Source organism: Rutilus rutilus (genome assembly GCF_951802725.1).
Source record: "Rutilus rutilus genome assembly, chromosome: 4".
In the NCBI taxonomy this organism is placed as follows: Eukaryota; Metazoa; Chordata; class Actinopteri; order Cypriniformes; family Leuciscidae; genus Rutilus; species Rutilus rutilus.
Genome location: NC_140212.1, coordinates 46,187,787 through 46,209,159, shown reverse-complemented (window position 1 = coordinate 46,209,159; position 21,373 = coordinate 46,187,787). Strand labels below are relative to the sequence as shown.

General features: G+C 37.8%; 1 protein-coding gene and 1 long non-coding RNA gene across 2 annotated transcripts in view; both read left to right on the top strand.

The window, feature by feature from the left end:
• Positions 1–601, top strand: part of LOC311289587 — a 15,527-nt gene extending 14,926 nt beyond the window's left edge. The window contains exon 2 of the long non-coding RNA XR_014627164.1: positions 1–601. This exon is cut by the window's left edge and continues 1,446 nt beyond it. This is a non-coding gene — a long non-coding RNA (uncharacterized lncRNA).
• Positions 1–21,373, top strand: part of LOC311289533 (uncharacterized protein) — a 295,816-nt gene that overhangs the window by 117,982 nt on the left and 156,461 nt on the right. The window lies entirely within an intron of this gene.

The window sequence follows — 21,373 nt, the reverse complement described above, 5'->3', positions numbered from 1 at the left end:
ATGTGATTTCCAGCATTTCTCATGTTATTATTATAGTTGTTGTCAGGGTTGTGTTTAGTTTTGCTGTTTTTGTTCATATTTGAGTTTCCTCTTGATCTTTATTCCTCTGTTTCTGATTTTTGTTCTGTGTGTTTATTTACACTCCTGCTTCTGTTCAGTTCATCACACACACACACACACACACACACACACACACACACACACACACACACACACACACACACACACACACACACTCCTTTATTAATGTTGGTCAAAACACTGTAAAAGTGAATCAACACGCACCAATGCTACAATTTTCTAAATCTCATAATCATTTGTTAATAAACAAGTATTCATTACTTCAATGATATCATTGTATCTACATACATTTTTAGCAAACTGTGATTTTGAATATGTACATTTCTGAAATACATAACTTAGACAGTCTCCTCTGATATCAACACACACACACACACAGAGTCAGGACTCAGTCTCCTCTGATATCAGATCACTGTAAACTGTAATATGGACTCATGTATTTTCTGTAAAGCTGCTTTGAAATGATGTGTATTGTGAAAAACGCTGTACAAATTGAATTAAATGAGTTTTATCTTCTAAATCTGTTACTTCTTCCACACACAGTTTCACACTGTCACACTCTCACACACATGGACTCTTGGGCTGCGTCCCAAACCGCATACTCAATGAGGAGGGACTTCATTTCAATAAGTACTTACTGAACGAGTGCTAAAAGAGTCGGTACTGGTGCTGCGTTCCAGTCCACTTTTAGACACGCACTTGCGAACTTCCCTAAGCACTTCCCCTTGGGGGAATCCCTGCCGCCATTTTGAAGTGCGTTCCACTTCGTGAAGTGGACGAGGGAAGTTTATATGGACAGACCCTCGTTCCCTCGATTTTGACCGAGGGAGCGAGTCTGCTTCAAATGTACACTTCAGGCACCTACAGTATATGTCCCACAATGCAGTACGATTGTGACGTCACCACATATCTCATCTAATCACCACCACAACAGACAACTCTATGATATATTAATTATATATATTTTTTGTTTAAAACAACCCAAACACACATAAACATTTGGATGCTGCATTAAACAAATTCTTAAAGGAAAAAAATAATTAAATAATAAATCAACTCCACAGCTGATTCCAAGTGATCAAGGGCTTAGGACGTTCCAGTTCAGCCCATTGCAGTTTCCGCCAGTAGTGGGCACTCGCAATGACGTACATCCGAGTGAACGAGACGGAGGGAAGTTTGCGAGTGAAGGGCATGACAGTTTTGGACTGGAACGCAGCATATATAGCCAGATCTCGTTCAGTATGAATGCTACCCGGACATCATGTGACCTATGACGTCTTCTTCTTCTTCTTCTTCTTCTTCTTCTTCTTGTTATGGAGGCAGAATTGTCTCAAATATAATTCACACAAAACACTTATTTTGGGTAAAAATTTATTTTAAATTGCATATACAATTGTAAATTTATATTCTTTATGATTTTTGTGTATGTGAGAGGAAAAGTACAAGTTGTCATGTGGTTTCCAGCATTTATCATGTTATTATTATAGTTGTTGTCAGGGTTGTGTTTAAGTAACCCAAAAGTTACTTTACCCGAAGTACCAAGAAGATTTTTAGCTTACTGTGATTTTGAAAATGTACATTTCTGAAATCCATAACTTAGACAGTTTCCTCTGATAACAGACTCTAGATTGTAATATGCACTCATGTATTTTCTGTAAAGTTGCTGTGAAACGATGTGTATTCATAGACTGTGTATTGTGAACAACACTGTACAAATAAATGTGAATTGAATTAAAAGAGTTTTATCTTCTAAATCTGTTACTTCTTCCACACACAGTTTCACACATCTTCAATCATAAACCACATTTATAAGGTGTAATTTCAACAATATTGTGTTCGATCTCTGTATCAGAAAATACAACAGTGAGGAAAACAATATTGTAAAATAAAAGTCTTATTGTGCTTATATTCAAGATTTACCATTAGCTTTTATTTTACGTTGTTTACTTTTGATATTATTATTACAACTACTATTAATAATATTTTATGTAACATTATTAGTAATAGTGGCATTTTATGTATTCATTCATTTATTTTCATGATTAGATTTATTTTCTGGTTTTGTATATATTTTTTTCAGCACCAAATATATATATATATATATATATATATATATATATATATATATATATATATATATATATATATATATATATATAAGGGATAATATTATGCCTGACGAGGTGTCCATTAACAGAAATTAATGGACGAGGTTGCTTCCACGAAGTCCATTCATTTCTGTTAATGGACACCTCGAAGGGCATTATCCCGCTTATACCATGGTCACTTACGAAAGAAAGAAATATTTAATCAATTAATAATACTTTAATGTGTTTTAGAGTAAAAATCGTGAGGGTTTTTATTTATTAAGTCGAGCGCACTATTTAATATCTCCCGTATACAGGCCAAGCAACAGCGACCCGACCGCAGCAGTTGATCAGTGAGTTTGAGCCAGCGCAATCATTTACAACTGTCATCAATGGACACCCTGCAGCCAATCAGAATCGAGTATTCACCCAGACCATGGTATAAATATATATATATATATAACATGTTTTTTTTTTCATAACGAATTTTGAGAAACAAAACTATTTAGACAGCGACAAACACTAAATTCAAACACTGTATTTCCTTTCAGCGATCAGTAAAATCATAAATATTTGTAGGCCTATATACATTTATAACGAATGATTTTCTTTTCTTAACAAGTGCAAATGTTAGGGTTAGTAATTTGTAACATAAACTATAAACTGACGTTGCGGAAATGACGCAGTCCAGATACATGATTCAAAATAAAGTAGGCAGTATAACTTATGAGAGATGTCAAATAGAAGGACAGAACAAGTGGTACTAACAAGACTTAGGATTGGGCATTGTAAGTTAAGTGGAACTCTTCATATGTTAGGAAAACATCCCACAGGCCAATGCGATGAATGTCAAGAGGAAGAAACAGTTAGTCACATTTTTATGTCATGCAGGAAATTTATAAAAGAAAGACAAGAGTTGAAATATAGCTTACAAGAAATTGGTATAGGACAGTACAATTTAAAAAGTATATTAGGATGTGGAAAGAGTGAGCAAGGAAAGAAATATTTGTTTTATTTTTTAAAGAGGACTGGACTGGAAAGAAGAATATAATAAAAAAGTGACATGATAATAGACAGCAGATGGCAGTAATGTAACATATTGGATACCAACTGCCTTAAAAACCCAAGGAAGAAGAAGAAGAAGAAGAAGACGCAGTCCAGGCGGAAGTGGAGAGCCGTTGCTATGGGAAGTGGAGAGCCGTTGCTATGGGCCGCTGCTGCTGTTGTGATGCTCCTCTGATGAAGGAAAGCTCATTTCTCCAGCAACATTCAGCATGAACTGATCTCTGCGCGGACTGACAGCTGTGATTGTGAGTTCATCCGCCGTGTTTTATTGATTATATGATCCGTAGTCTGTCAGTTTATAATGAAACGCACGAGCAGCGCCTGTAGTTTATCATCCGTGTTCAATAACAATCTGTTTCAGCACTTCAGAATCTTCCTCTAAACAATCATGAACATCGACTACATTATCAAAGACATTACTGAATGATAATGTGACACACATGATTATGTGTTTTAGTGCCAAACAAAGTGTAATTATAGAAATAATTGTAATAACTTAATAATTTTACAATTACAAATAATACATTAATAACTTATCAAAGTATTTGTAATATTGGTAACACTTTACAATAAGGTTTCATTAGCGAATAACATTAGATAACATGAACTAAAAATGAACAGTTCTTCTACAGCATTTATTAATCTTAGTGTATGTTATGTTTAACTTTTACTGATACATTTTAAATCAACAGTTGCATCTGTTAACATGATTTATTCATTATTGGACCTGAGCTGACATGAACCTAACAGTTGTGTTTTTTAGTTACTAAAAGTGATGTTATCTAATGGGATCTTATTGTAAAGCAAAGTATTATTTACATTATATTTTTCTTCAGTCGAACACCATTAATAACCTCACAGTGATTGAGCTGCTCCTCTCTCATGAGTGTTTTGAGCTGTCGGGGTTCAGTGTCTCTGAGACGGGAGTGACGTGTGTTTCTCAGGAGTGTGTGTGTGTTTCTCAGGAGTGTGTGTGTGTTTCTCAGGAGTGTGTGTGTGTGTGTGTTTCTCAGGAGTGTGTGTGTGTGTGTTTCTCAGGAGTGTGTGTGTGTTTCTCAGGAGTGTGTGTGTGTTTCTCAGGAGTGTGTGTGTGTTTCTCAGGAGTGTGTGTGTGTGTGTTTCTCAGGAGTGTGTGTGTGTGTGTGTGTTTCTCAGGAGTGTGTGTGTGTTTCTCAGGAGTGTGTGTGTGTTTCTCAGGAGTGTGTGTGTGTTTCTCAGGAGTGTGTGTGTGTGTGTTTCTCAGGAGTGTGTGTGTGTGTTTCTCAGGAGTGTGTGTGTGATGGCTGGGAAGGTGAAGTGGGTGACGGACATCGAGAAATCGGTGCTGATCAATAACTTTGAGAAGAGAGGATGGATCCAGGTGACGGACAGCGACGACTGGAACTTCTACTGGCAAGACCTCGTTTCATTTCATCCGTTCACACTGACACTGCAAACATGAACTACACACTGAAGCACTTGATCAGACCAGTACTAGGGCTGAATCCCAGTTACACACACACTACTGACAGACTGCAGCAGATTTATTAGGCTGCTGACACTTTAAAGTCCCTGTAAAGTCAAAATTAAGTATGTGTTCTGAGTTTGTCACACCACAGAAAAATGTGTTATTAGCCCCCCAGCAAAATCTGAATGATAAAAAGCCGCCAAGTAAATAAATTAAACTATCAAAATCTTGAAAAAATGAGCAGTGGTTTTCTGCTCTCAAACGCTGGGGGCGTGTCCTCTGACTGCGGTGAAACCACGCCCACTCGCGGGAAAGTTGACTCGCGGACACGCACTGCCGATCACGGCACCAGTTGTCGGCGCGACGGGAGGATGAAGGTCGAGGCGGGAGATAGTTGGTTCGGCCCCATTCACCAGTAACAGCAGATTATCAGTGAATCCCAGTTGTCTCCGACTAAAGTTTATAAAACTACCCTGTGTAAAATGATCACTACAGAGGCGGGTGTTGGTGGTGATCCTCAGCTCTCCATCAAGGTGGCTCTTCACAAAATGAATCCACCTCTTCTTGATGTGATAATCTTTCAAATAATTAATTCCCATGTTGAAATTACACATTGTGCAAGGTAGAGAACAGTATTTTCTTTATTGTGATGCTTTTTTATATTACTAAATAACATGTTTTATATTTAAAATCATTAGTGCCGTGGTGTTTTAATGGTTTTCGTGAGAATCACCCGAGTACACACCAGTATCTAGTCCAGTTCCACCATTCAAATCCAGTTTTGTGTAGAATATCAGTCTGACCAAATAAATCACAGGAATGTGGATATCACTTCCAGTTCAGTTATGACTTTGAGTGCAGTGCTACCTTTCTAACTATTAATGAGCAGTAAATTATGAGTTTATCTATCTATAAATTACAGAAACGTCTGTCTGTCTGTCTGTCTGTCTGTGTGTGTGTGTGTTAACCACATATCTCTCGAACCGTTGGTCCGATGGATTTCAAATTCGACAGGTGTCTTGCCACGGGCACGAGTAAGTGCAGTGCCAAGTTTGACGTTGTTTGGATGAGAAATGCAAAAGATATCGTTAAATATATCATTTTTAAAAGGTTGTGGTTTAAAAATAAACAGAGAGTTGTATCGGTCAAAGAAGCCCCGAGAAGGTTGTGGTTTAAAAATAAACATTCTGACAATCAGTCAGCTACACTGTTTACTTCTGAATATTATAGTTTGGTTCCAAAACGTGATAAATCCATTTTGATTAATTTGAGTAAAAATGTGTTTTCTTTACCAAGAAAGTGGCAAGATGAAAACCACTATTTTCTGTTTCAAACTTTCACATAGCATCTTTAGGTTATAATATCATAAAAAATTCAAATCCAGATTTGGATTTTCAAAGATTTATTATAAAAACTGATTATTTTTCCCCAAAAATGCAATAAATTCATGACACTTTTTTCTTCAAAATGCTATCATATTGAAACTGTTGAAATCAGCCGTCGCTAAGAAATATCTCCTGAACTTTTTTGACGGCGATCTGGGTGCCGAAGGGTCATGTATGAGGAGTTTATCTGAGCCTATCTGTCTGAATGTGGGCCTGTTCTTCACACACAGTCTCCACTGATGAAGACAGGATGATTTTATGATCTGTTACAGAGGAAAGAAAGTCAGGAGAGGGAATGAGTTTGAATGTCTCTTCACAGGTGTGTTTGTGAAGCAAGAAGAGGCTTCAACGCTGGTGAGACAGAAGAGAGCTGGGGTGGCTGCCGCTGACCTGAGTTTGGCTCAGCTGGAGAGGTACACACACACACACACAGCAAAATCCCCAGAGTTAAATTAACTCTGCTCTGAGTACATATGGTCCCACTCTAAAGAGTTTTAAAGTAACTCAGTGAGACGCGGCGCTCTGGGTGCGAGTACCAAACTGAGAGACGCGGGTACTTCAGCTCTATTGAGAAACCCGAGAGCAAAAAGCGATGAAATTGCCAAAACTGCATAGCGCTGCTTTAAAGGACAAGTTCGGTATTTTACACTTAAAGCCCTGTTTACAGATCGTTTCTGATGAAATAGAACGGTTAAGATTAAAATTTGGACACATGCGGCTGTCCCGAGAATTTTAGGTTTCTTTCGCTTCCCCCCCCACCTACAGAATGGCTGCATAGGTGCACTGGAACAATCCTTCCTAAAACGCATTAAACTTTCGTTTACAAAGACGTGAAACTCACCGAGTGGTCAGGGGTGTTCACTGATATGCTCACACAAAAATCGCTGCAAAAGATGCTTTCCAACAGAGTGTAGTGTGTAGTGTAGTGTGTAGTGTAGTGTGCACTGCAGTGTAAGTGCTGACTGGTGAGGGTATAGACAGCTGTCTTCTGTAGTGTAGTGTGTAGTGTAGTGTGTAGTGTAGTGTAGTGTAGTGTGTAGTGTAGTGTGTAGTGTAGTGTGCACTGCAGTGTAAGTGCTGACTGGTGAGGGTATAGACAGCTGTCTTCTGTAGTGTAGTGTAGTGTAGTGTAGTGTAGTGTGTAGTGTAGTGTAGTGTGTAGTGTAGTGTAGTGTAGTGTAGTGTAGTGTGTAGTGTAGTGTGTAGTGTAGTGTAGTGTAGTGTGTAGTGTGCACTGCAGTGTAAGTGCTGACTGGTGAGGGTATAGACAGCTGTCTTCTGTAGTGTAGTGTAGTGTGTAGTGTAGTGTAGTGTGTAGTGTAGTGTAGTGTAGTGTGTAGTGTAGTGTAGTGTAGTGTGTAGCAGTGTTGTAGTCGAGACCAGCTCACTCGAGTCCGAGTCGAGACCGAGACCAGATCGGTTGGATAACCTAAGGTTGGGTCTAAAAACCAGACCTAAAGATATCTTCAAGAATATGTAAAATATTTGGTGGTAACAATAAAATTGGCACCATACTCAAACAGTAAATCAAATATACCATGGAATCATGTAGCCTACACTGTAATGGTAAAAAAGGCTCCTGCTGCATTTGAGTGGCGCGAACAGTCTCAAGTCATACGTAGTTGCGCACAAGAAAGTCAGCAATCATTGGACGTTTCAATCAAACAACAATTTAAAGAAATATTAACATACAGTAACAATCATGAAATATTTTGAATGGGACTCGAGTGGACTCGGGAATAAGTCCGAGTCCTAATATGTTCGAGTACGAGTCAATTCCGAGTCCGAGACCGAGTCCGAGTCTCGAGTACACAACACTGGTGTGTAGTGTAGTGTAGTGTAGTGTAGTGTGTAGTGTAGTGTAGTGTAGTGTAGTGTGCACTGCAGTGTAAGTGCTGACTGGTGAGGGTATAGACAGCTGTCTTCTGTAGTGTAGTGTGTAGTGTAGTGTAGTGTGTAGTGTAGTGTAGTGTAGCGTGTTGTGTAGTGTAGTGTGCACTGCAGTGTAAGTGCTGACTGGTGAGGGTATAGACCGCTGTCTTCTGTAGTGTAGTGTGTAATGTAGTGTAGTGTGTAGTGTAGTGTAGTGTAGTGTAGTGTGTTGTGTAGTGTGTACTGCAGTGTAAGTGCTGACTGGTGAGGATATAGACAGCTGTCTTCTGTAGTGTAGTGTGTAATGTAGTGTAGTGTGTAGTGTGTAGTGTAGTGTAGTGTAGTGTAGTGTGTAGTGTAGTGTAGTGTAGTGTAGTGTGTTGTGTAGTGTGTACTGCAGTGTAAGTGCTGACTGGTGAGGATATAGACAGCTGTCTTCTGTAGTGTAGTGTGTAATGTAGTGTAGTGTGTAGTGTAGTGTGCACTGCAGTGTAAGTGCTGACTGGTGAGGATATAGACAGCTGTCTTCTGTAGTGTAGTGTGTAATGTAGTGTAGTGTGTAGTGTAGTGTGCACTGCAGTGTAAGTGCTGACTGGTGAGGGTATAGACAGCTGTCTTCTCTGACACACATGGAGTCTTTAACCACTGTGCACCTGATGTGAGCAAAACATACCAAAACAATTTAACAATTTATTAAACATTTATGAAACGCATAGTAACATTAAGTTACTCATCGACAATAAAGGCCAGTGTCATGTAGTTATACCGGTGGTTGTATGGAATATTTTTTTACAAAGGTTTAGAGGAAATAAAAAAGTTAATATTACTGGCATATAAACACAGTTAAAATTACTCATAAATATTTGTTTTTAAATTTTAAATTTAGTTTTACTTACATTTACTCAGTTAATACAGTGTATGTAATTTATTTCACTGCTTAAAAATCTAATCAATATTCTAAGTATAAAAATGTTCACCAAAAATTGTAGGAAAAAAATATACTATGGAAGTCAATGAGACCAGAAACTGTCTGGTTACTAATATTCTTCTAAATATCTTCCTTTCTATTCAGCAGAAGAAAGAAATTCATAAAGGATTGAAACAACATGAGGGTGAGTATATGATGACAGAATTTTCATTTTAAAGTGGAGTATCCCTTTAAAAATTTGCCAACTGCATATAAGTGAATCAGATGTTGGTCATCAAAACATGATATCTGTATGAAACACATAAACAAATTACACAAAATGTGTATAAATTCTATATGACTTTAATTTGACCAGCAAATGATTCAATATAAGTACTTTAAATGATTTATATATGAGTTTTATATATTTCTACTAATACCATACACATTTGCATACTTTTGTCATGTAAAACTCATATAAGTCTTTTAACAGTATTCATATATAACGCAAAAATCCCCTACAAATTGTATGTGTGCTATTTAGTATGAAATGGGCCATAATCGGTCTGATTTTGTATAGGACATGTATTGGCCTTATATGAAACACAGAAGGTAATTCTGGCTGATTTAAGTAAGGAAGATATATGGTTGCTGTCAGTGGTGTAGTGGTAAAAAAAGAGGTGGGTAAACTATAAATTCTGGTGGACCACGACGTGGTCACCCGGTAAGGTGGGCCACTGCCTACCGGTATGTGTATCCTGATGACATCGCTATAGGCTATTATTTGATGGTACTACCAAGGGTATCACTGGTTGTTCCCTCATCATAGGTCACACAATCACTATTCAATTCATACATTAATCTAAGTTCTTGTTAAAGAGACTCAAAAAGGAATAATATGGTTGAAATCTATAAAGTTTACTAAATGACAAAACAGAGAAAACAAAAATATTTAAGAGAGATCGAGAGGGAGGCTTATATCCAGGGCTTCCAATGCAATGCACTTGTGCATAATGATTAGGGATTTGGGATTATTTTCATAGTTGATTAATCTGTTGAATATTTCCTCGATTAATTGATTAGTTGTTTGTTCTATCAGAAAAATGTGGATCATTGTTTCCCTGTAGAGGGAAAGTCTTTAACCTGGTGCAGGCTTGATTCCCTCTGAATCTCTTGTACAGTTGGGTTTTGACATGCTCCCTAAACCAGCTGCCTGTAATGAATAAAAATATAAACTTATAAATATAAAAATAAAAAAAATCTCTTTTTTTGCATCGTTTTAATGATTTCCTGTTGCGGCTGCGATCAAGTTTCATTCTCGCGCAGCTTGTTTAGTAACTTCACGAGCGTGTGTTTTCTGCTATGTATGTGCGCCGTTCTCTTTGTTCCGTGTTTGTGTGTGTGTCGCGCGCTGCGCTCTCTGCTCCGTTTGCTCTGTAGTTAACGGCCCAAATGCTCGAATCATGTGCCGATCGGCAATCACGCTCTGGGAAAGCAAAGTCCGCTCAAATAGCTTGAAATTTAGAGGTGGATAAACGCAATGTAGAGGTGGATAAACGCACTTTGGAGGTGGGCAAACGCTATTTCCGAATTTTGGGAGGTGCGTAAACGGCGTTTACGTGCGTTTAGCCTCCACTACATCCCTGGTTGCTGTATATGAACCATGCAGGTTTTTTTCATATGGGCAGTTTCTCTCTCACTCTCTCACACACACACACTGTTGTGTTTCTATACCGCTGTAACATCCAAATCCTTCTATAACAATCCCATAACCTATTTCAATCAAAGATTGTCCTTACCCGCTGGTTAAAGATGATATAAATGGCTTCAGGGTCCTCGGCGGTGTCCGATCCAGTTCAGTCCGGGGTCCGTTTCACTGGGCTTTTGCTTAGTATTAATATCTTAACTATAACAAAGTAAAGATATTTCTAGGAAAAAAATCACTCTGAGACTCTTTTAAAAAGTTTTTCGAATCACCAAAAATTGGTTTCGTTTTACTTAAGAAAAAGGTTACAGAATAATACAAAGACAATAAATTCAAAAAGGAAAAAATAACAGAAATGCGTATAGGTCTTCACCTCGAATTGCGGCCCCGAGCAACTGGAAACAAAACCTTTTATATGGTTTGATGGGGGGCCGTCTTAAGCATTTAGGGCTGTCCCTTACAATGAAGCAATTCTTAGAAGAATAAAACAATTGATCTGGAATTTTCCATGACCTTAAAGCTGTTATGCAATAAGCATGCGTGTATAGGTTATCTCATCCGCACCACCTACGCTAAAAAGCTTAATATACATTTTGACCGTTACTTGGCCTGCAGGTGTTAAAACCACAGCTCGCTTCTCGCCTCATCTCTAACTGTGGGGAGGCATCTTTCCATCTTCTTGAACTGTGTTAAAGGTCAACTAAGCGGGCATAGCCTTAACACCTGTTGTTCCACTGAACTCACTCAGAGAGATCAAAGAAAACCACAAACACTGTGGTTGCAAAGCAAGCTTGCAACATGCATCTAGCGTTGCAAGCTTCTTTTGCAAGCAATGACACTTAAACTACAAAACGTTATCACAGGGCAAGTTTGCATCGAGCAATTCAAACTTCTCCTGTAAACAGGATATTTCACAATTTGGACATTTAAACTGATTCTCTAACATAACTCCCCTTACAATACTAAGTAATCTTTTATGCAATTTCTCCATCTGTCGGAGAATCCTCATTATTCGTCGACTTTGATATGTCAGCTCGTTCCGTGGATGTTGGGTCCTTCTTCTTCCTCCTCTCTGTTTTCTTAGCTTTATGAAGTTTTCTGGCGTGGTCGTTCTGTAGTTGTGCAACTAAAAGATTGTCCATAGATATTTCAATTTTATCAGTTACTTTTGAGACACTGTCAGTTCCTGAAACATGTAAATCATTTAGGAGAGGTTCCAATTTAAGGGATTTATCAGAAGATTTCATATTAGAATCTAGCAACACAACAACACACACACACACACACACACACACACACACACACACACACACACACACACACACACACACACACACACACACACACACACACACACACACAGACACACACAGACACAGATGATTAGACAGAGATATTGATAATCACATAGATCAAGATAGTTATGCACCAAAAAAAAAAAAAAAAACATGTAAGTGAAAACTGTCAATAGGCTCTTTCATAAACATCTATATTGCACATAAGGCAGTTTTGTGTACATTTTTTAATAACAATTATTTTATTTTTTTTCCAGTTAATTGAAACAAACTGTGGATGTAATAACATGTTTTCGTGACATAGGCTACATTAAATATTGAAGAACAGGTTGAGTAAAACATATAGGGATGCACTATATATCAATATCGGACGATATGTTCATCTTTAATGTTATCGTTATCGATCCGATTAGGAAATTAGGTCTAAAAATAGTTCTGTCAATAGTCAAGTCTAGGCATAGTCTAGGCCAAAATTCCAGTAGTCGGTACCGATACCATTAAAATGTTACGGTTTTCTGTACCAATTTCGGTACCACAGCGAAATCTGTTGGAACTATTTTTCTATTTTATTTAACAATTTGAAAAAAAATATTAAATTAAATTCAATGACTTTATTATTTATGACGGTAATCATAAGTAAATAATATAAGCATTAAAGGCCACATGCTGTTTAAACGTAAATATTGCTAATAAAAAAATCCCATGGAGACGTAGCTAAATCTACTGTACAGTAGCCTAATATAATTATTTCTGTCAATTTCTTCAAGTTAAACCGAACTTTTATTTTGACGGGTTGCCGTGAAGACCTTTGAGTTTCAGTGTGTGTGTGATATGACGATAGTTTTTCTCAAATAAAACGGTAAAATGCTCATGAAGTGACTCTCAGAGCGACTCTGGAGATGAATTTCATCATGTCATCATATCGTCATATCGTGAGGCAGCAGAGACTGAAAACAGCGCGAGCGTCACGCGTGCTTCAGTGTGTGTGTGTGTGTGTGTGTGTGTGTGTGTGTGTGTGTGAGGTAAATGAAACCGCGCGTCTGCGCCATTCATTCACACAGAAACAAGCAGAACATGCAGGGTTAATATTTAAATAGTATTTTTGCAGTTTAATATACACAGACCCTAAATATATATCGTGGTATATATCAACTACAGTGCTCCTAGTAAAAGAGTTAGTCTAGATAAAAACACAGAAGCGACTTAAAGCAGCTCCTATTAGTGGATACCGAATATACCCGGTAGGCTACTACAGAAATGCTGGTGTTGTCACATTTTCAGTACCGACTTGGTACCGAAGTACCAGTACTTTGACAACACTACTGAAGTCTGTCATTTAGGCTTCATAAAACTATTTGAATTTATTTATTTAGATGGGACAGTGCATATTCATGAACGTACAATCAAAGTTGAACGTAAATATGCCGGATTTAGCACAATGCTAATTTCCATCCGTAGTCCCAGACATAGACAAATACAACCCAAAAAACAAACAAAACAACACACATATCAACAAATATACATATAGAGCTAAAAAACATTAAAAGTTCCTATAGGGAATGTGAAGGTACGTCACGCAGTGTTGCATTATGGGACGTGGGCGCCATCTTAGGAGGCACGATCTCTGTTTACCTTTTCGCCGCCTGTTGCTATGACATGTAATAGTTGGGTGTGTTTGGCTAAAACGAGGTCAAATTGAAGAAGAATGGAAGAAATTGAAAGAAAAAGAGAAGGGACCCTATCGGGAGAAACTAAATGCCACTGCCAAAAACGTTATTTGGACAAACTGTCCGCGATAAACAACGTTGATCCATATGATTTAGCAGCCCAAGACTGGATTACAGTGTAACAGTCAAACCTGTTAACATGTTTTTTTTGGTATTGTAATTATACTACTCACCTTAAGGGGGCAACAAGGAGTAATACTCTTAGGTATAAAACAGGTGTAGAGAGTAGAAGTAGTAGATTTGTAATGGAGGAGTAAGCATGCCTTATGAAATCCAAACAATCAATAGTCCTGATTGGGAAACTGAAAGGAAGTGATCCAGTTTCAGGATCCACAGCAATAAGCCACATGGCCTCTAAACTCATATTCAGACAAGGGTCCAAATAGGCATGTGCGACAGAAAGACAAATCCCACAGAATGTGAAGTCCTTCTACAAAAAATAATCACATTAAGAAAATAACTATTCATACATCAACCAGTCAACATAAGAAAATAAACAATGCTTACTTCCGATTGAGCATCAAACTCTCAGTTTCCCAATCAGGACTATTGATTGTTTGGATTTCATAAGGCATGCTTACTCCTCCATTACAAATCTACTACTTCTACTCTCTACACCTGTTTTATACCTAAGAGTATTACTCCTTGTTGCCCCCTTAAGGTGAGTAGTATAATTACAATACCAAAAAAAACATGTTAACAGGTTTGACTGTTACAACAGATCCAGACGCACTAACGTTACCTGCGCTCACAAATCTGGACATCGTTAACCTTGTTTTTGAATTGAGTGCGTACACTTTGCAGGAGTTTAAGAGCTATACATCCCTTCAAAATAGACTGATGTATCTTTGCCCATCCCAGTTTATGTGTAACGTTATTTAAAAGAGTCTTTGTGGATGCAATCAGTACAGAAACAGATAAAAGTCACTTAATGTATTTATTAAGCAGTTATACAAAACCTTGATTCACTAACATTTTAAAAGGGCATGTAAAAAGATGTACAGAATATCAAAGCAAATTGTTCATTGAAAACAAAATAAATATAATTTATTTGATTCATGCAATGTGGCTTTATCGTCTGCTAACATGAACCACAAAATCAACATAATTCATCAACTATCCTACAAGTCATCAAGGAATATACAATACACAACACCTCTTGCTTTGTACAACTTTTAACAAACGTTTTTACAAACCAGTTGATTTAGCGGTCACTGCACAACACTTGGACACATGTTTGTAAGAGCACAGCAGACTATGACAACTTTGTCCAAGAACCACAGTCTCACCCTCACATGGCAGAACCATATTTATGGGAATTTTAGAAGACAATATTTTGTATTTGTTTATTAAAATTTTAAAAAATTCTCATTATTGCGGCAACCCACGCGATCCGGCGCCTTCTCGTCAGCTCCTCCACCTGCTTCCCTTGTTGTTTTTTCAAGGAAGGAAAGTGGAAAAAACGTATTCTGTTGTTCATTTTCCTCCCTGAAGGATCGTGTGACCTGCTATGGCAGTTCTGGATCGAGCGGCACTGACCAACCATATCCACGTTACTAAAAAGCTCAACAGAAAATCTAAACACAGCCTCCAACACATGAATTCACATACAGCGGAATAGGGCGCGATCCTCTCAATATGGCGGCGGACCCATAATGCAACACGGCGTGACGTCACCTTCACATTCCCTGTACCTTATAGAGTACTTATTGTAATATTTATTTAAAGTGCATAAATGCCTGTGCATAGACATCCCAAAGTGCTTATTATAAATGTATGAATAAATCTACCTATCAAATTCTACTTTATTACTCAATGATTACATATTTGATTGTTATTCAGCCATCTTTTAAGATGTTTCTTAAATGAAACAAAAGTGGGGCTATCCCTGATTGCCGCTGGCATACTGTTCCAATGTGTGCAGCCTGTAATAGAGAGGACATTTTGTGCAAACGAAGATTTTCTAAATGGTACTTCACAATTAAAATGTAGTTTTTTTACATTCACAAGTAAATGATCTAGTCCTCGTCTCGCTGTTTCTCTTTTTGATGAAATCCCCCAGGGGTGGTGGGCCGAATCCATTCATAGATTTGTAAATAAGACAGCTACTTTTAAACATTTTAGGATTTGATACTTCTCAAGAATTGGACAAAGGTGAAACGACTGTGGTTTCCTGTCAAATCCCTTAACTGCTTTTTTATATAGTTGATCAATGGGTTTTAATGCAGTAACTCCAGCAAAAGACTAAACTGTGAAGCAGTATTCAACGTGGGGAAAAATCATACAGTGGAGATAGGATTTAGCAGCCTCTGTTGTAATGTAGGACCTGATTTGTTTGTAATTTTGTAGATTAAATGTTATAGCATTGGTTACCTTTTGTATGTGTTTTGTGAAAGTGAGGTTTGAATCCAGTATAACCCCAAGGTACTTGAACTGGGCCACCAACTCCAGTTCCTCCCCTCCCAGAAACACAGAAGATCTACTTCTTGTTGGTGGTTGTTCAGTGAGTGTCTTACATTTAGGCTAATTTGTAAAGTATTTGGCTTCACAGATTTATTTTTTGGTAAACATCATCACAACGGTCTTTTTGGTATTAAGAGTGAGACAGATTTGATTGAGCCAGTTTTGAACTTTAGTTAGTGCATTCGTCAGGTTTGTAGCTATTATCTTTGCATCTTTACCATGTATGAAGATCACAGCGTCATCCGCATATACATCTGCACATTACAGTCCAGACAAGCAGCTGGAAGATCATTAATGTACACTGAGAACAATAGAGGCCCGAGAACTGAGCCCCACATTGTGTTCTGTTTGATAAATATGATTGAAACCATGATATAGCATCTGTAGAAAAGTTCAAATGTGTGAGTTTGGTCAGCAGTACTTGATGGTTGACTGTATCAAAAGCCTTTTTAAGGTCTAAAAATACAGCTCCTACACTATCAAGAGAACATCATTAAATGTGTGATTGGATCATGGCCTTTAATGGTGAGACTTGTGTGTTTGTAATCAGGCTCTCAAAATCATATCGGCCAATATATTGGTTATCGGCTTTCAAATATAACGAATTATCGGTATCAGCCCAAATGTTCATCTCTGTGCATCCTTAAAGAAATGGACTAAATAAACATCAGTGATGTGGAAACACTGTGCCATGAATGAACATGTTAATCAAGGCTTTTCTCTCCACAAATCAGCAGCATTCGCTAACTGTGACCATGGTCTTGTGGCAGAAATAGCCTCATGTTTGTACATTACTCATTATAGGGTTCATGCAAAGTGTGGGAGTGAAATTCAAGGACTTTTTAAAGTGTTTCACACTTATTCCAGCACTTCAAACTCTAGCTAAATATGATCCTGATTATTAATGTGAAGTTTAATGTGATGATTTGTAAAACTAAAAGTTTAATGATGAAGTTACCAACACTTCGTAGCAAACAAACACTTTAAAAAAAAAGACATTAATTACCATTACAACCAGTAGATGGCGGCGGAGGAACACTAATTGACTCATTAGCTATTTCCAATGACTAATATATGGGGGAAAGTAGGGAAAAAGGCACAAAGTCTCATGAAAAACAAAAACTCAAGAAAAGAGCAGCTCCTTTATAATCACTGAAGCATTTAATATGAGTAGACTATTTATAGTAATGGGGTGAGCTGAGCCACCTCTCTGTCTCTCTCTCTCTCTCTCTCTCTCTCTATCTATCAAGTGCTGTGAGTCCAGGAGTGCTGCTCTCTCTCTTTTCTCTCTTCTCTCTCTCTCTCTCTCTCTCTCTCTCTCTCTCTCTCTCTCTCTCTCTGCATGCGGGGAGCGTTTGGGTGTGTGTGAGTGCGGGTGAACGCGGTGAGAGGGCGGTTTTTCCTATTTCATTTTTTCATTTATTTCTTTCACTTGGAAGTTATGACGGATAAGTAAGGAATTAATTATATTGGATAGGTGAGCTGTGAGTTTTGTGAGTTGTTTGGAAAGTTTGACGGAGCTGAGATGGCATCCCTTCCAGAGGGGAGTGCAGCGTCTCTCTCGCTCCGTCATGGGGTCAGGTGCATGGCGGAACCTGGCGTAAATGTGGAGGATGTATTGATCGCGGCTGGGGAGCAGATCGGCTACGACAATATTTGCTCGGCTTCTCGAATGAATAAGGCGGTGGTGATTTTCGTGAAAGAAGAAAATTTAGTTAATCGTCTGATAAGCAACGGCGTTGTGGTAAGTGGTACCTTTATTACTGTTTCACCGCTGGTTACACCTACTACTAGAGTGACGATATCAAATGTGCCGCCATTCATTATGAATAGTGAAATTGAACGAGCTCTTGCGAGTTACGGAAAGTTTGCTAGTCCAGTTAAAATGATTTCTCTTGGATGCAAAAATGAGGCCTTGAAGCACGTGTTATCATTCAGAAGACAAGTTTTTATGTTTTTGAATGAACAAGATTTGAATGTTTCTTTTAGACTGGGGCATGAAGGAAAGTCGTATCTGGTGTATGCGAGTACCGGGAATAATAAATGCTTTGAATGTGGAGACATTGGGCATAAGAGGGTTGCATGTCCACATAAGGCTCAGAATGTTGAGAATACGCAGCAGAATGTTGAGAATACGCAGCAGAATGTTGAGAATATGCAGCAGAATGTTGATGATGGGAATCGTGAAATAGATCGAGGAATACAACCTCAGGTTGTGAGTGAAGTACATGATGGTGGTGTTGCTGTGGGTGATAGTACGAGGCCTAGTGAGGAGCCCACTGTTGTTGTGAACCAAAGTAGGGATACTGAGAGAATGATGAGGGCCGATGAAGTTACAGTGACAGCAGAAGTAAGTGGAGTAGGTGTAGAAATGGTGATTAGTGAGGCTGGTGGAAGTGAAATTGAGCCACAACCTGAAACATCACAGGGCTTTGAAATTAGTAATGATGACAATGAGATGGTGGATGACGATGCTTGTTCGGAAATTTCTGAATTTGGTTCCCAAGTTATGGGAGAATTGTATACATTGCAGGAAATAAATGATTTCTTGGATGTAACTTTTGGTAAGATAGTTGAAGTAAATGACTTCTTCCCAGATGTGGATAAGTTTATTGCTTCAGTTATTATGCTACAGAAAACGGTAAGCCATGACGAACTAAGTAAGAAGAAGAGATTTCGGTTGAAGAAACTCTTAACGAAATTACGTCAGGGTAAATCTCGTTCTTCAAATTATTAAAGCAATGATTAAGTTGCACAGGGTGTCTCTCTTACAGTTGTTCCTTTTTCTATCCCTTCTATCCTTTCATTTTTCTATGGAGTGTTTGAGGGTTGGTTCCTTAAATATAAATGGGGGTAGAGACAGGAAGAAATTGGCAATGGTTTCAGAATTTTTGAAAATAAAACAGATTAATGTTGCATTTTTACAGGAAACACATACTGATAATAATAATGAAATAGAATGGGGTATGTGGTGGGGTGGAAAGCTCGTCTTAAGTCATGGATCAAATAATAGTGCTGGAGTTGCTATTTTATTTTCAAAGAATATGAATGTTAATATTTTAAATGTTGAGGAAATTGAAAAGGGGAGGATTATAATAACAAAAATAGAGTTTGAGGGTTTTTTGTTTGCTTTTGTAAATGTATATGCCCCGAATAATGGGTCAGAAAGGGTGAGGTTTTTTATGAAACTGAATGAATCTCTTAAGAAAATTGATGATGGTGTGTGTATTGTTGTAGGGGGAGACTGGAACTGTACAACAGATTTCACTGTTGATAGAAATGGTGAAGAACCTCATAATCAATCTAGTTTAGTACTATCCAAAATAATGGGAAAAAGAGGTTTGATAGATATATGGAGAGTAAGGAATGGAATGGAAAGACAGTACACATGGGTTAAAGTGACTGATAATATTGTTTGTGGGGCTAGATTGGACCGGTTTTATCTTGGAAAAATATGGAACAACAGAATAATGAACGTTTTTCATTCACCAAATGCCTTTTCAGATCATCATATGGTTGGTTTAGATCTTAACATGAAAGAATTGTCAAGACGTACATATTATTGGCATTTTAATGTTAAACTGTTACAAGATGTTTTGTTTTGTGAAAGATTTACAATGTTTTGGAATGAGTGGAAAATGAGAATATTAGCCAGTGGTGGGAAGTGGGAAAAGCCCAAATAAGAGTTTTTTGTCAGAATTATACCTTGCATTCTTCCTCTCAAATTAAAGTAACAGTACAAAGACTGGAAAGAGACATTGTGCAGTTAGAAAAAGAAATTATGGATAATCCTGGAACTGTGCAGAAAGACTTTTTGGAAAAGAAGAGAATGGAACTTGGATCTTTTTTACAGGAACGGACTAAGGGAGCACTGATTAGAGCAAGGTTTTGCTCGATTAAAGATATGGATGCTCCTAGTTCTTATTTTTTTAACCTGGAAAAGAAAAATGTTCAACAGAAACAGATGTATAATCTTCGTCGTGCAAATGGAACTATAACCTCTGATCCGGTGGAAATCAGAAAAATGGCAGTGAATTTTTATGCGTCATTATATAGTAAAGAATCATGTGACTCTAAAAGTACTGAGGAATTACTGTTTGATTTATCAAAGTTACCAGATGGACATAAGAAATTGCTGGATAATGAAATTACTTTTAAGGAACTCACAGAGGCAATGCAGCAACTGTCTTCAGGTCGGTCTCCAGGAATAGACGGATTGCCAGTTGAATTTTATAAGCAATTTTGGAATCTAGTTGGAGTGGATTTGTATGAAGTATTTTTAAATTGTTTTAAAGAAAAATCACTCCCCTTAAGTTGTCGACGTGCAGTCCTCTCACTGCTACCAAAAAAAGGGGATTTATGTTTATTGAAAAATTGGAGACCAGTGTCCCTACTATGTCTGGATTATAAGATACTGTCAAAATGTCTGGCTAATAGAATTAAGCATTGTTTAGAGTTTTTGATTGATAAAGATCAAACGTATTGTGTCCCAGAGAGATCTATTATAGACAATATATTTGTGTTACGAGATTTAGTTGACTTTAGCCACCTTAATAATAGTGATCTTGGAATTGTATCATTAGACCAAGAAAAGGCATTTGACAGGGTGGATCATGGGTATCTGTTTAATGTTTTAAAACATTTTGGTTTCGGTGAAAATTTTTTATCATATGTAAAATTGTTGTACTCTGATGTGTTTATCATGGTAAAGGCTGGTGGGGGTCTTAGTGCTCCAGTACCTCTTGGTAGAGGGATCAGACAAGGCTGTCCATTGTCTGGGCAGCTGTATAGCCTAATGATTGAACCTCTCTTACATAGACTAAAAAAACATTTACAAGGTGTGTTATTTCAAAATGGAAGTGAAAGTGTTAAATTAGTTTTGTCTGCTTATGCAGATGATATTACGGTGTTTATCACGAGGCAAGAGGATATTAGAAGTTTAAATGAGAATATTAAGCTTTATGAAAAAGCGTCCACTGCCAAAGTAAATTGGGAGAAAAGTGAGGGTTATATTATGGGTCAGTGGGACGAGGTAGGATATCCACAACTTCCAGGTGGCTTGAGATGGGGAAGGGAAGGTTTAAAAGTGTTGGGAGTTTTTATAGGTAATAGACAATATCAAATGAAGAATTGGGAGGGTATGCTGGATAAGGTGTCTGCCCGATTGTCTAAGTGGGAATGGCTATTACCACAGTTGTCTTCTAGAGGGAGAGTTCTGGTCGCCAATAACCTGGCAGCGTCTACACTATGGCACAGGTGTGTAGTCATGGATCCACCTGAGGACATTATATGTGAAATTCAGAGGAAATTGGTCAATTTTTTCTGGAGTGGTGAGCACT